This window comes from Peromyscus californicus, unplaced genomic scaffold (assembly GCF_007827085.1).
Source record: "Peromyscus californicus insignis strain IS unplaced genomic scaffold, ASM782708v3 Scaffold_4__1_contigs__length_199733344, whole genome shotgun sequence".
Taxonomy (NCBI): domain Eukaryota; kingdom Metazoa; phylum Chordata; class Mammalia; order Rodentia; family Cricetidae; genus Peromyscus; species Peromyscus californicus.
The window spans coordinates 117675664-117691232 of record NW_026294562.1 but is presented as its reverse complement, the minus strand read 5'-3'; the positions used below and the strand labels follow the sequence as shown (position 1 = coordinate 117691232).

Below are 15569 nucleotides of genomic sequence, written 5' to 3'. Positions count from 1 at the left end.
GAAGAAGTCCCAAAATAAGATGAGATGAAAGCCTGTTTCCCAGGGCCTGGTGCAGGTGAGGATGGGGGTGGGTGGGGGTGTTGGAGGGAGTGTTGTTTGAGACAATGTCTTCCTATACCACACACCCTGCCTCAAAAACTGGAAAGAGCGAAAATGCTCAGAGAACAGTGGACGACTTCAACTGCCTCTTCCACCATCTGTGAATTAAATCCAACATAAACTCCCATCTCCCGAGAGTCCGCCAATGATGCTTAGAACCATGACTCCTGAAGTCTGGGCCAAAGGTGAGAGGAGTTCCTGTGGCCGCTGATGAAGGCTGATGAGACACCTAGGGAAGGACTATCCAGCCAACTGTGCAGAAGGACTTCATGGCTCCAGCAGCAGGCAGCCAGCGCCCCAGCACGCCACAGTCTAATCCTCACTTGGCCAACCCTCAGAGCGGAATCGCTGCAGGCTGGCCCCAGCCTTCACTCCCAGACATATCCAGGCTTGGTCGGCTGAGAGGCACGCACTGAAGTTGGCCCAGATGGTCAGATCAAGTGTCTGCCTGAATTCCTACTGAGCTAGCTTTATCGCATTCCTGTTATCTCTATGCTGGTAACTGGATCAAATATACTCTTCCTGGCAGCACAAATCAATGGATAAAGGAAAGATTGTTCGATAGGATTGTGCTGGGCTAACAGGTTAGTAAATTGAAGGGATAATGGAGTTAGCTTATCTTCTTGCACCATGAACTGAAAAGGAATGCCAGACGGGTCAAAGAGCTTAAAAATCAACTTGCGGATCACCAGGTAGCTCTAGAATTTTCCTTGGTGAAAGAGATCAAGATGCAACTAACTGGTAGGTTGGGCTGCATGAGAATATTTCACATACCATATTTTTATAAAGTGAAAAATAGAAGAAAGAACTCTACAAATTCATAGGCATTGGGGATGTTTTAAGAAAAAAAATGTGAATACCTCAGAAGTAAGCATATAAGAAGAGCTGCTGACTTGAAAATGTTTTTCAACCTTACCAGTAGTAAATAAATACAATTAGGTGTTTGCAAACAATAAAGAAATATCGCTATGATTATCATCTACTAAAACGAATTTTTAACTCTAGTAAGATGGACTGTTGGTGCCCCTGGAACTGTTAAACAGTGATGCTGAAGATTTGAATAGATATTTGGAGGTGCCTTGAAAGAGGAATCAGAAATAGCCAAATACTTTGACCCATTACATCTCTAGGATTCTTTTCTATGTGAATATATCAAAACTGAAGGAAATGCAACATTTTTTAATAATGAAAGATTTAGCAAGGAATTTGAAGCCCTCAAAAGAGCAATTAAACTAATGATTTTTAAAACTGAGAAAAAAGTTTAAAACCATGTATGTGCAATTTAAAGTTACATGGATGCATTACAAAATCTCCTACCACCACCAGAAAATTATTCATCAAAACTGCTCCCGTGGCTCTTGGGTGTTAGAGCTAGCGTTTTTTCCTGTAATTCCCAATCAATAAATTGTGCTCATTGGTTTGTCAACCTGACACAAACCTAAACGTATTTGGGAAAAGGAACCTTGATTGAGAAAATGCCTCCACCAGAGTTTCTATAAATAAGACTATAGGGCATTTTCTTAATTAAAGATTAATGTGAGAGAGTCCAGCCAACAGGGAGTGGGGCCACCCCTTGGCAGGTGGTCCTGAGTTGCATAAGTAAATGGGCTGAGAAAGCCATGAGGAGCAAGCCAATAAACAACATTCATGCATGGCCTCTGCTTGAGTTTCTGCCTGCAGATTCCTGCCGGGACTTCCCTCATTGAGAGACTGTGACCTTGAGCTGTAAGCTGAAATAAACCCTCTCCTGCTCTTGGTCATGGTGCTTTATCGCAGAAATACAAACCTAAATAGGACATAAATATAGTTATGTGATGGTATTAGTTATATAGTATAGTAGGAGCCTGTTAAATGTGTATGCATATGCAACATTTATATTCTTTTAAAAAAATTAATCACATAGTTTTACTAGTCACCTAGCTCCCGGTTGTTGCTTCTTCTTCCAAAAACTTTGTTTGTTTGTTTTGTTTTGTTCTGTTTTTTTCAAGACAGGGTTTCTCTGTGTAGTTTTAGTGCCTGTCCTGGAACTCACTTTGTAGACCAGGCTGGCCTCAAACTCACAGAGATCCACCTGGCTCTGCCTCCCGAGTGCTGGAATTAAAGGCTTGTGCCACCACCGCCTGGCCCAAAAACTTTTAAATCAGATTGATTCATTACAGTACCCAGAAGATACTCCTAAATGTTAGTGTGATGGATGGATGGATAAACAAGTAAGCAGACAAATGAGCGACTCTGTGAGAGTATGAACGCGTAAACACATAAATAACTGGGCATTCTCTTTCTACACAGGGGCTTTAAAACCTGGAAACATCTTGACATTGCACACTTGTTAGTGAGATCATGTTCTCTTGCAGGCATGAAAAATCTCCAACCCCTCGGGTCCCTTCTGTTCATGAATCCCTTAATGGACCAGGTTCTCTGATCTCTCTTTGCCCAGAATGCCCATCTCCGATCAACAGACAGATTCTAACTATATTTGTTAATGTTCAAATAAGCATCAGCTTCTTCAGGAATGAAAGAACCTTTCCTCTTTTCCTGCCCTCTGCATCCTTTATGAGCATATATTATTCTCATATATTTGTTCACACGATTGCACCCCACTCACTTCCACCACTACCCCGGGATTGTAAGAAGTGGTAATCTGGTTTTGTGCCCTCCCTGTCTGGTGTGCAGTTGACATTAGATGCCTTTAGAAGAACGGGCCTAAGCAAACTCAATATCTCATGGTTTTATGGAGTTCCCTGACACTGACTCACAGCTTTCAGACCCATCTAGCTTTTTCAGCAAACAGGTCAGACCGATAGATGAGTGGGTGACTTATCACACACCTGAAGTGGTACACAAAGCATGTACCAAGAGTCCTGTGATAAGAGCTTCTCATCCAGAACTCCATAGTCTGCTCATTCGGTTCCTGGCCGTCTCCATTGTCTCAGGTTCTTAGAGTTCTCTAGGATAAAAATGGGAGTGTCGAAGGCACACACTAGTGGCCCTGGATCTCACCACAGCTCACATTTATGACTCACTCTACCGTTCTGAGAGTGACCAACAAAGAAGATAACCCAAATCTCTGCTTACTTGCTTAGTTTTATGAATAATAATAATATAATAATAAACTGTAAAATAGATCAAAAGTAACCTCGTAACATTCTTAACGAGAGCTAACTAGAATTCCACAGTATTTTAAAGAAAGTGATTTTATTTTTGAGCAATGGATAATGCTGTTGAGTTTTTAGGGTTCCTTGCTTGATCAACCAGTGGCCTAGCATACATATGTCTAGCCGAAACCTTCTCTCGTCTTCCAACACACGGAGCTTCCAGGACCTCTCCTCCTCCATCAGCCTGTGTTCAGTCCGCCATCAAACAATGTTCATTGTATCTCCTGAACTCCACTCAGACCCATCTGTACTCTTTTTCTCCCCCTCTCAGACTCCATGACCCTGTCTTGACCCCAGCCTCCCAGTCTCCCGTGTCTCTTTTCTTGCTAACCAGTGCCTATCAACACCCGCCCCCACTCAACATGAATACGAATCTTCTGAGAGCTACTGGAGGGATCCATTTAAAATTAAAACAAAACAAAACAAAACTTTCCCCTACTCCCACTTCTCCATCTACCAGCCACCTGCAGCCAGATGCCCTGACTTTTGTCCCTCCTGAGACCTTGCGACCTTTGAGTCAAGTCACTGACCACAGTTAGAAGTGCCTGCATGTGTGCTGTGCACCGCTTCTCCCTGCTGTCTCCCTCTGGACCACACTGTCCCTCTAGCCACACCCAGCTGGAAGATGGAAGAGATGGAAGAGCAGGTAGGGTGGTTGAGATGTGCCCTAAGTGAAAGATACACACTAATTTTGAAGACTTGTTATAAGAAGATGCAACTATCTCCGTATTTTTAGACTGACTATCTATGAACTATTGCTGAAGTTGCAATATTTTGTATGCGTTAGACTATAAGAAAGTATATTGTGAAAACTAATGAGCTCTTTATACATGCGTGTGTATGTATGTGTTTGTATACGTGTCTGTATTTGTGTGTGTTTGTGCGCGTGCGCACGTGCGTGCATATGTGTGTGTGTGTGTGTGTGTGTGTGTGTGTGTGTGTGTGTACACATGGAAGCCAGAAGTTGATGTTGGATATCGGTCAACCATACTCTACCTTATAAATGTTGAGAAAAGTTCTCTCTCTTGAACCCAGAGCTTTCCAGTTCAGTTAGTCTAGCTATCCCGCTTGCTCTGGGAATCCCCTATTTCTGCTCTCTAAGTGACAGCTGGGATTAAGGGTGGGCCGCCACACCCACCCAGCATTTACATGGACGTGGGAGCTCTGAGTTCTGGTCCTCATGCTTATGATGCAAGCACTTTACCTGCTGAATCATCTATCCAGTCTCATAAAAATTAATTTTGTCCACTCTTTTTCACTTTAAGGGATGGTAAGAACACTCTGATTCTGTCTGTGGCTCCCACTGTACTTCTATGGGACAGCAGCAAGCAAAGGATATGTTTTGGTAGAAAGGACATTCTATGGCAAAGGTAGAAGCTGAGCATCACAAGAAGTTTTGAAGAATCAGGAAAAACTTTAAACATCATCCGAGGCTACAGGATGAATACGCTGTCCCTGTCCTGATGCTGGACACAGAAAAACCAGGATTCCTCAAACAGTACAGGGGGATATTATCAGGCAATTGAGATAAATGTTGAGTCTAGAAACATTTCTTCAAAGCCTTGAGACTCTTCTGCATGGCAACCAAACCCACGTCCCAGGGAGTCAGCCCTAAGACTCCAGGATGCTTTGCATGCAGAGCTCCCTGTGAACTTCTTCACATGGCTCTGGTGCCAGTGAGTAAGCGTGGCACCCTCAGGTCTGGGAGTCTGCTCAGGGCTGGAACCATTAGCCTCTCCATGGGGATTCTGGAATGCACTGGCTGCCAGGAATACCACAATCTTTGCCTAAGCCACCTGCCCCCCCTCCCAGCCACCCCCACCCCCACCCCCAGAACTGATGCCTGCCTCCTAGTCACTCATGTCTCCATTCAGAGATACTGAAGTTAAAGGCTTAGGCTTCCAGACTGAGCTTTTAAAGCAATCTTCACCTTCTCCTCCCTCAGGGTCTCTTTCCCAGTCCCAGGAGACTCAGAGACCTTCTCCAAATACCCATTTCCTAGCTCCTCTTCCCTTGGCCAGGGCTCTCCCTTCCTTCCTAACCCTCTCTGGCCTGCAAACTGTGCTCTTCTTTAAGAGCTGATCACTTCCTCCAGGATGCCTGCAGCCTGGAAGCCTTCCCTGCAGAGCTGTTTGTGCTTTCTCTGCAGTGACACTCCATATTGCTTTGTTCACACCTTCTTACAGCCCAGATTGTAAGAGGGCTGTCTGTCTATCTCTCCAGCTAAACTGTGAGCTTCTCCATTGTGGAGAGACAATGATACTATCCTTAATCTCTGGGGTCAGAAAAGATCCACACTTAACAGTGACTGCCTTAAGGTTGGAATTCCTTTCAACTTGCTCTACTGAGAAGGATAACATTCCCCTAAACACATTTTGCCAAAACTCAAGAGTCAGGCCACAGCAGTCATTATTAAGAACATGGTCTTTTAGGTCATGTAGCCCCGGGTCCCAGTTTTCAGCTCTACTACCTCAAACTGGGTGATCTTGACTAAATCATACCACCTCACTGGGCCCCCTCCATCTGCAAAATGGAACAAAGGTTTGTCAGTTAGATAAAGTGAGGTGCTGTGTACAAAGTGTTTTACATGGATCTAAATTTTGTAAGTGCTCAATAAACCCCAGATAGTTGGCGCACGCCTTTAATCCCAGCACTTGGGAGGCAGAGCCATGTGGATCTCTGTGAGTTCGAGGCCAGCCTGGGCTACAGAGTAAATTCCAGGAAAGGTGCAAAGCTACAGAGAGAAACCTTGTCTGCGGGCGGGGAGGGGGGGGGGGACACCCAGATAGTAATTTACATGTTAGGTATCAACCCAGGGCCACAGGAGCACAGACATCTCAGAAGGTTACCAAGAATTGCTACCTTTGTTCCACTCCCAGAGCAAAATATAGAAGAATTAGCACTGCCAGCCCTGGTGGTGCAGGCCTGAAATCCCAGCTACTCAGGAGGCTGAGGCAGGAGGATTGAAAGGCTTGCTAGGGCTATGCAGTTAGTTGAAGGCCAGGCTGGTAACTTAGTGAGACACTGTTTCAAAGGAAAAAGGAAAGAGTATGAGGGGGCAGTAAACAAAACAACAACAACAACAAAACTGCCAACCTGACATGACTGCTCCATGATACGGTTAGGGTTTTTATTGTAAGTATTAGAGAATAGAGAGAAAAGGTAATGAAATGAACATGGCAGCAGCAGACTGAACACAACCAGAGTTAGGGAAGCAGGAGAGAAGGAGAGAACAGTAGAGACAGTGAGATAGCAAGAGATAGAGAATAGAGGAGAGAGAGAGAGAGAGAGAGAGAGAGAGAGAGAGAATAGAGGGGAGAGAGAGAGGGTCTGAATAGTAGGGAATAGAATAGCAGGTTATAAGAAGGGTGAGTAGCTGCAGGGAGGAAAGGGCCAGGAGACTGGCATGGAGGGCCTTGATATACCAACCACAGGTATATAGCTACGGAGCAATATGTCCCTTCTGCCAGCTGGGAACTAACTGGTTTCAGAAGTTCCTGAGGAATGCTGGCTTTTCCTAAAAGAAAATCCTCCTATAGTCCAGATTCAAGCTCATTTCTAGACATTTGGACAGCCCGTGAGACCTAACAAGAACTATGTGAGTTCCCACTACATAGTAGTCATTGGCAGAAATGACACACAAGTCTCTGCTCTACACCAGCTAGGGATTCTGTTTCTGACTGAGGAAAGGGCTATGGACTGCATTGTTGGTGGTGACAGAAGTCATCTCCAGCTAAAAGAAACCACGTTCTCCAGAATGGTCACCAAACAACCGCGAAAGAAGCACACACGCTGTTCAAATCATGGCTCCCCTTCCTGTCCCCAGATCCTAGCGTCCTCAGGCAACCTCCACAAAGCATGGGTTCAAGTTCATGCTTATGAAGCAAGATTTGAAAGAACCATCACCTCCGTTTTTATGTCAGGAATAGCTTCTTATTTAAAGCAACAGTATATGCGTATGTTTAAAGGAAAAAACACTTTCATCCCATGATCATTCTCAGAAAATTCCAGACGTTGATACGCTGCCATTTGCACCAACTGTACCCTATGATTTTAAAATCTGAATCATATGTAAACTCTTCCTCAGCCACCTGAGAAGCCCCAACACACATCCAACCCACAATTACGTGGTCAGCATCATCGCCCAACTGTTGGAAGCTGTGATGCCTTTATATACCAATGACATGGCCAGGCCTTTGTGCCTTTGCAAAATCATTTCAATAAGAAGGAAACCAAGTATCTGGGAGTTCCGAAGCCCAAACCCTACAACTGCTTTTGCTCTCACTACCTGGAACAGAACAGAGGAATCTGTTGGTTGGTATCAGTGCCGTTTTAGAAAGGCCTGGGGTACAGGCTGGGGACATAGCTCCATCAGTGGAATGTTTACCCAGCATGCACAGGACCTTGGATTCTATCCCCAATACCACATACACCGGGCCTGGTGACATATGCCTATATTCCCAGTACTTAGGAGGTAGAGGCAGGAGAATCAAAAATTCCGGGTTATCCTCAGCCACATAGTAAGTTCTAGGCCAGCTTGGGATGCAATGCAGTCCTAGAGAAAGGGGGTAAGGGAAGAAGTCACAGGCACAGCTGCATTACAGTACAAAGAAATCACAATGAAATCCGCAGAAGGTCCTCCCACAGGCTACTAGTTTCCTCCTTAGCCAGAAACACGGGTAAACAAGGGAAGAGGGAACGGGTAACTTAGGTTCCTGAATCATGTGCCTCTGGTGCCTCAGTTCCAAAGAGTCTCACATCTCAACACAGTCCCAAGTGCCCTTAGCATCCCCAGAGGCTTGTTTGAGCCACCATGACCTAGGGTGAGGCAAGTAAAATACTTACCTTAGGTATAAAATAATCACACACACACACACACACAAAGCAAAACAGACAAAACCTCAGGAGGGTCAGAAAGCTCGGTCCTTAATATATAAATGACACTGCAATCCAGCATTTAAAAATCCAGTCAAAACACCCATGAAGAAACAGGAACAAAACTCTAAGTAAGAACAGAGCCAGTATAATGGATGATTTTCCCCTTTTGCCTCTGGCTTATATGCTTCCTAGTGTGCAGTGAATGGCTGTAGAGTGAACCGTGAACATGAGTCAGGGCAAAGAGGAATGTGTGACCTCACTCAGGCTTGAGCAACAGCAGAGAAATGCAGCATTTTGCTGAGTAACATGGAAATGGATCTGAACTGTATGGATTTAATTCCTCTGAAAACAACATGATTTTTCAAGGGGAGGAAAGGAAAAGTACTTAGCAGTGGTGTCTGGGTTTTTTTTTTTTTTTTTTTTTTTTTTTTTTGAACCCTATCCTTTGGAAAATGAACACACGCGCAGATTACTCAGCGCCTGCAATCCAGCTTTGAAATGTGCTTGTCACAAACCACCAGCTTGTTTAAAAACAGGTTTTTTTTCCCCCCCCACTCAAGCTTGCTCCCTGTGCGCTCAGCTTTGGGAGCTGATCTCTACTGTTCATTAGAGGGAGAACAGCTGTGTCCTGCCACACAGTGAGACAGGGCAGGAACAAGTGTCCCACCAGACAGTGCAACAAGTGTCTTCTCTGGGAGGCGGGCCACAGGGCATGCCGGTGGCTCAGCCAGTGAAGAGCTTGCTGTACAAGCATGAGGGCCTGAATTTGGTCTCCAGGAAGAGCGGCATGTGTTTACAATCCCGGCTCTGAGGTGACAGGGACAAGAGGCTCTCTAAAGATCACTGACCAGCCGACGGTTGAAGCTGTGAGCTCTCGGTTCAGTGAGAAACGTTTTCTCAAAACAGCAGAGAAAGACTGAGGAAGACATCCACCTCTGGCCTCCACATGTATGTGCAAACAAGTACACGCACAGACGCACGCGCACACATACAAAAAACATTTTTTGATAAAGAAGGCAGGAGAGTGATGCCTTGAGCTAAAAGCTGGGCAGAAGCACCACACAGGTCTACACCTGTGTCCTCAAATCCCACCTGCAGATAGCATGGCCCCGTGCTCATGGCCTCGGGAACGTGGAGGGAAGAAGAGGTGAAGTTTAGTTACAGCCAAGCAGTGGCCTCTCTACACCCGTGTCATTGGGGACTCAGGCTTGTCAGCTAGTCTCCCAGACAGTTCCATGTGGCTGAGAGAACCAGGGTCTGTGGTCACCTCTGTTGAGACACCAGGGCAATGCAGAAACTACCCTGAGTGTAGCCCAAGGAAAAGCCTAAGAAGGAGGGAAAGGCGAAGACTCCGTGCTTTGGGAACCAGTCTTCGTGAAGGGTTCCAGCTGCTGTGGCAATGTGGGGTGAAGGCCAGATGCTCCCCAGAGAGTAGAGTCACAATCACCTTTTTCTCCAGCCTTCCCTGAAAGTGCCAATCAACAGAAGGAACCCTAGGCAACCACAGATGCCTATCCTGGTAGAACCTATGTGCCAGCATGCTGTTTGCCTCTGCCGGGGTTTCTCACATACCCAATAGGTTCTTCTGAAGGGTGAGTGTTTTCTAAGTTCTCTGCACTAAACAAGACTTGTTTTCACCATCTTAAATAGTTCATATGGTTATGCTGGAGGAGCTAGTACCAACCCCAGAAGTGGCTTTCCTGATCCCCTTTAAATGACTGGGACCACTCATCAGGGAAGGGCAGGTTTTATTCAAATGGTGTCCCACTCAGGGTATCAATTTTCTCCTTAAAAGAGAGTTTTGCAGGGGTCTCACAAAAGCCACACTTGAACTACCTTGCTAGCCAAAGTCTTCTACACCCACCTGTCAGCCTTATCTCCCTTCTAGGACTCCTCCTTCAAAAACACTTTGCATTCAAATTGGGCTGTCTTGCATTAATGAAAGGAGATCCAAGGTCCTCTGTAGAATGTGTTGACATTTTACATCCAGGAAATAAACTAATTTTTTTTCATTACCAGCTTTTATAACATATGAAAGTCTTAGGAGGCTTAAGATTGATTGACAGGTTTGAAAATAAACAGCCTATTTTTGCAGATAGCTCACAGCTGTATTGCTTCCTCCCATGGTGAGCTCAGCTGGAGTTTTCTGTCAGAGAGTCTTTGCCAGTAGTAACCCTTATCCTCTGTATTCTTTAGGTTAATACATGCAAAAGGACTCTGGTCTTATTTCTTTGAAAACTGATGACACACACATACACACACCATTAAGAAAAAAACCAGCAAGACATCAAAATATTTAAAAGACAGAGCAAGATAGACTGTACTGAAACTAAGATAACACCATTAATATGGCTGCCTGGAGCAAAACACAAAAATCTTAGGAAAAAGGCTTTTCAACTGTGTGCCTGGGAACGCAGAAGGATCTTTGGAACCTCTTGTGGGCCTCAAGACAAACACTGCTCCCTTCCTCGACATAGATACTTTTTTTTTTTTAACCTGGTTTGTGAATGGGATTTAGTCAGATTTTATAGGAATAAAACATTTTATAGTTAAAGTCCTTTTTTAAACCTCTAGTCCAGGAGAAAAAAGGCCCCAAGATCTGCCACTGTTTGACAGGCTTGCTCTTCTCCATGATGCAGCCCAAGGTCTGGGCATGTCAGGGAGCCTATGTCCCTGGGTCAGATATGCACCTGAGAGTTGCAAGAAGTGAGCCATTTAAGACTGTTGGTGCTTCTGGATCTTTCTCTGTGCCCTTCTCTCTCTGTGGAATGTTTTGGAGCTTCCCTCTTAGAATCCCATTATTGTCTATGCCTATTAACCCTTCCAGACTTCCACGAAGCTTCCTGGCTTCACCTCCAGCTGAGTCAATGGCTCCTCTGATCCCCCAGCTCAGTCCTAACCTCCCCCCTGTGAGCCATCTTTCCTGGTCCCCCTCACTCTGTGGAGCAACTTCTGACCTGGAGATCTGTCCTTCCTCTAGACTGTTAACTCCTAGAGATCTTGGAGCATGTCCTCAAATCCACCTCCCCAGAAATTAATTCAAGGCCACCACACAGACCTCTCTGTTTTCAGTCTCCAGCTGTGGTGATGAATGACAGAGTGGAAGAGCACACCTGCATCTCCGGTACCCAAAATGCATCTGTTGTGGCCACCCTACTCTTGCAGGATCACTACAAGGATGTGGGACTGAGGATGACAATTGGGGCTTTAAATTTAATGTTCATGCTTTTTAAAAAACCTTTTAGAGTCCAGGAAAGTTGTTTAAATGTAAACATGCATTCTCACTGTCTGGAACCAGAGTTAGATGAAATTCCTCAAATGATCTCTTAATGCCACCAAAATTGCATTCAAATGCTTCTGCCAGGCAAAGATAAATTGCCATTTACACAATAATCTTGTGCTTAAAAGTGACCTGGTCCAGAGAATTTGGGGAAATTTATTATGACAGGGAAAAGGGGTTCAAGATATTTAGTCTGCTGATAAGACAGCTTAGGAATGACCATAATTATCTCCGGGAATTTGAAGGGTCTTTATAAGGTCACTAAGAGGTCATGGGCCAGCTTGGCTCCATCTACTTCGACATCAGAAATTGACTTAAACAACACCAAAATGAGTTAGTCTGAGTCACAGAACATCAAGGGGAGTTTCAGAACCAGAAGCATCCTACCCCCCACGAACTTGTTAGAAATGCTGACCTCCTAAGTCCACTCCTCATCTGCCAAGCCAGAGTTGAGCTCTCTCAAGCCTCACTGTAGCTTATTTACATGTTCAAGCTCAGGAAACTCCTCTAATGTAAGAAAGCAGAAGATTGGAAGAGCCAAGGACCCTGCCCAAAATCTGACAGCCAGTCTAGGTTAGGAGCAGAATGGCAATGATCATCACCTTCTATCCAGTTTCCAAGGGTTGCTCCAGTGCCCTTCACCTTTCCTGATCAAACAGAGTCTGAGTCCTGCCTTCATGTTCACTATAATGTCTTCAGCACCATGCCCTACAGCTATAAAGACTTGGGCAATAGCACAAACCACTCAGCTCAAGGCAGGGTAGCTTGTAGTAGGCTGCTGAAGAAGCCTTCAGACTTCCTGTCCCTAGAAACAGAAACAGAATAGACACTCTGCATGGTGAAGCCAACAGCCTCTGTTCATGACTTCCCTGTAATAGAAAATGTCTGATGGCTTAGTTCCTCACAGATGGAGAAAAAAGGCATAGCTCTTTCCAAAGCAGTGTTTCAAGCACTCTAAAGTTGTGGCTAATCCCATGGTCTCGCTGCCCTTGCAGAAGATTCAGAGCAAAAGCCTTACAAATGCCTCGTGAGTTCCCGAGGCAAGAATTCTAGGGTGGAGGGAGAGATACTTGCTCAGAGTGGGCGCCTTTGCAGGGAAAGCCTGCCTGGGCTTCCAAAGGATCCCCCCCTTGCAGGGCTGGGAAGAGAAAGCCCTATTAGCTTCCTGGAGCCAAGCAGAACCTAGAGGAGCCAAGCAGAGTCCAGGGACAAGCCCTGGAAAATAACAGGGGTAAGAAGGAGCTCCTTTGGGTGGGTAAGTGTGTTTCCTGGCACCAAGGAACTGAGGAGCGGTATAATGTATATTTGATGACATTCTCAGCAAGCAGCCTCCCTGCCAGAAACCTAGGCTAGAACAAAGTCTGGCACCAGGGCAGACAGAAGATAAAGGGAAAACTGTGGAACCTGCCAGAGAAGCCAGGATGGTCCCAAGGGAGTGGCTAGACAGCAAGGTGTGGAAACTAATAAAAGTCACCATGACAGGCACCATCCTATCCACATCTGCACAGTTCCCATGTGTAAGGCTTTGGGGGATGTGAAGACCATACCGAGAAGCTGGCAAAGCAACATGAAGAAACACATGGCCCTAAGCATGTCCCCACTGCCCACTCCCAACCACTGCCAACCCAACCAAAGTCAGGCAAGCAAGATCCTCCTAGTCCCCATTCAAAGGAAACTGGAGCTGCCGTCACAGTGATGAAAACCACAAAAGACAGCTGCTACATTACTCTGCTAAGATCAAACATCTGTGTATTTGCCACCACGTGCAAAGATACATGTCACTCAGACTGCCACAGTTGGGGAATCTTGTAGATGAAGCTCACACACATAACTTTGTTCCCTTTGGGCAGCCAAGCTCCATGCAAGCATGAGCCTTTTGAGCTATAGATAAAATGCAAAGTGCACTTAATCTGCATGATGGTGCTGATCTGCCAGCACCACACAGGATTAAAAGGGGCCACAGGCTTCCAAGGGGCCAATAAGAGTAACTAGAGATGGCTTTACCATCCCACTGGCCCTTCTCACCAAATGTAATCCTTGCCAACAGATCGGTCTGCCCCAAAGACTCAGACACAGCTGCCTCAGACAGACAGAATGCAACAGAACCAATGATGAGTTCCTTTCTTCCTCCCCTCACCGGCCTTGCCTCCCAGGAGTGTTCTATGGTTCAGTCATTTTCTTACCTGGAAGCTGCAGGGACAGTAAACTGTGTAGTGCCCAGAAGACCACTCAGACTTCAGGGTGAGTTGGGGACCCAGATCCTTCTTATGTAGTCACATCAGCAGCAGAGGAAAGTCACAGAAAGACTCCTAGCATCTGTGGGCTGCTCAGGAACTCCTTTCAAGTGGAGGAAACAAAGATTCCTTCTGATCTACTGAGAGAGGGAATGAAGGAAAATCTGAGCACACTAGAATGTGAAACTGGCAGGAATAGGCACGTGTACACGCACACTCCCCGGGGAGGTCTGACTACAATACTGTGTGCTTGTAGCTCCGTCATCCATTTCTTCGGGGTGTCATATGCTAGTTGTTTCTATCAGATAGAACTCCAAAATGAAGAACTTAAGGGGCCCTCCAAATCTAGGGAGGACCAAGACATTGTGAGCAAAGTGTCTTGACCAGGTTGTCACGTCCCAGCAAAACTCAAGCATGTTAAGAGGGTGTATGGCGTGACCACTCGAGGTCTGACAAAGTCAACTTCTCTCTTCTGCAGCTAACCAGAACTTCATCTAGAAAGAAGGCCTTGGAGACCCTCCATACCTGCACCCCAAGGGTGCTGTGCCTCAGCAAGGTAGTGGGGCTCCTTAGCAGATTGTGTGAGGAAAAGTGCAGGAAGAAACGATCATCTAGATCAAGTGCTGGAATGATGGGCTGAAAATGACTTCTTTAAAATGCTTCCTTCAAGTGGTGCAGGTGGAGAAGCAGGGAACTGATTGGCCTCTCATAAAAATCCCTCCACTTATCTTCCTTCAGCACTTTCTTCAATTCCCTCAGCGAGTTGTCAAACGTGACAATAAAATGGCAGAGTCACTCCCAACCAGTTACTGGGTTAGGAAAGAGGACACGGGGCTGGGAAACATAACTCAGAAAATGCATAGCACTTTGAAATGCACCTGTAACCATACCATTTTAGGAGTTCTCTCTGCTCAGCACTAGACTTAAATGCTTTGCTGTATACCAGCAATTTCCCTGACCACTTACTAGTGGAGTCCACTTGTCCCCACTTCCAGATGAGGAAACAGATATAAGTTTAGTTGACTTTCCCAAAGTCACAGATTTCTCTCTCTCTCTCTCCTCCTTCCCCTTCTCTTATTCTTATTGTTTATTATACATATGCTGCTGTCACAAGCAGAAAAGACCTTCTGATTTCTTGTAATTTTTAAAATAAAGGAACACACACACACACTACTATATTTTGGTATAGGTAAGTGGTTCTCAACCCTTGAGTCACAACCCCCAAATTCCATCAGAAAACATTATGATTTATAATGGTAACAAAATTACAGTTATGAAGTAGCAACGGAAGTAATTGTATGGTTGGGGGTCACCACAACATAAGGAACTGTTTTAAAGGGTCCCAGCATTGGGAAGGTTGAGAACCACTGGTCTAGGTGGTGCTCACAAAAAAGAGCCCATCCAGCATCATTTCTTACTAGAAGAAGGAAACAGCCCCTCACCCCATTCCCAATCAGTTTGAACCATCATCTACCGGAATAAGCAGAGCCCTTGGAAGCTGCCTCCAGAGCCCCTCTTTAGAAGGCTCTGTTAGGATCCAAAAGAGTGTAGCTGATTTTGCACACTCACTCAGACACTTCCTTGTAATTTTGTCTTACATGGTTTCTTCTCTGTTCTGTCATAAACTGTGAAACTAAAATACTGATTCATTACCATATTTATTAAATTGTTTTAAAAAACATGACTTCATGCCCTACACTGAAAGCAGTTTAGTTCTATACCTAATTACATATGCTTTTATCTCACTGTCGGGATCATATAACAAAGGTTGCACACCTACCACACCTCTGAGGAATCTCCATAGGGCCACATAAAACTCAAGTGACATTAAGAGGCTACACAGAATGCAAGCTCTGCTGGGACCTGGTAGAAAACCACAGCCCCTGGCAGGGTAGACTCCCTCCTGAGTGGTTAGTGCCTCCA

At 45.3% G+C, this 15569-nt stretch overlaps 1 protein-coding gene across 8 annotated transcripts in view; it reads right to left on the bottom strand.

Annotated features, from left to right (window-relative positions):
• Positions 1–15569, bottom strand: part of Cemip (cell migration inducing hyaluronidase 1) — a 160898-nt gene that overhangs the window by 143832 nt on the left and 1497 nt on the right. For 3 of the 8 annotated variants that reach the window (XM_052762108.1, XM_052762104.1, XM_052762102.1), the window contains one exon: positions 13596–13786. The exons of 3 other annotated variants lie outside the window; for them this stretch is intronic. The gene's annotated coding sequence lies outside the window, so the exon portion shown is untranslated. The remainder of the gene's footprint in view (positions 1–13595; positions 13787–15569) is intronic. 2 more of the 8 variants (XM_052762106.1, XM_052762105.1) reach the window with 1 other exon arrangement.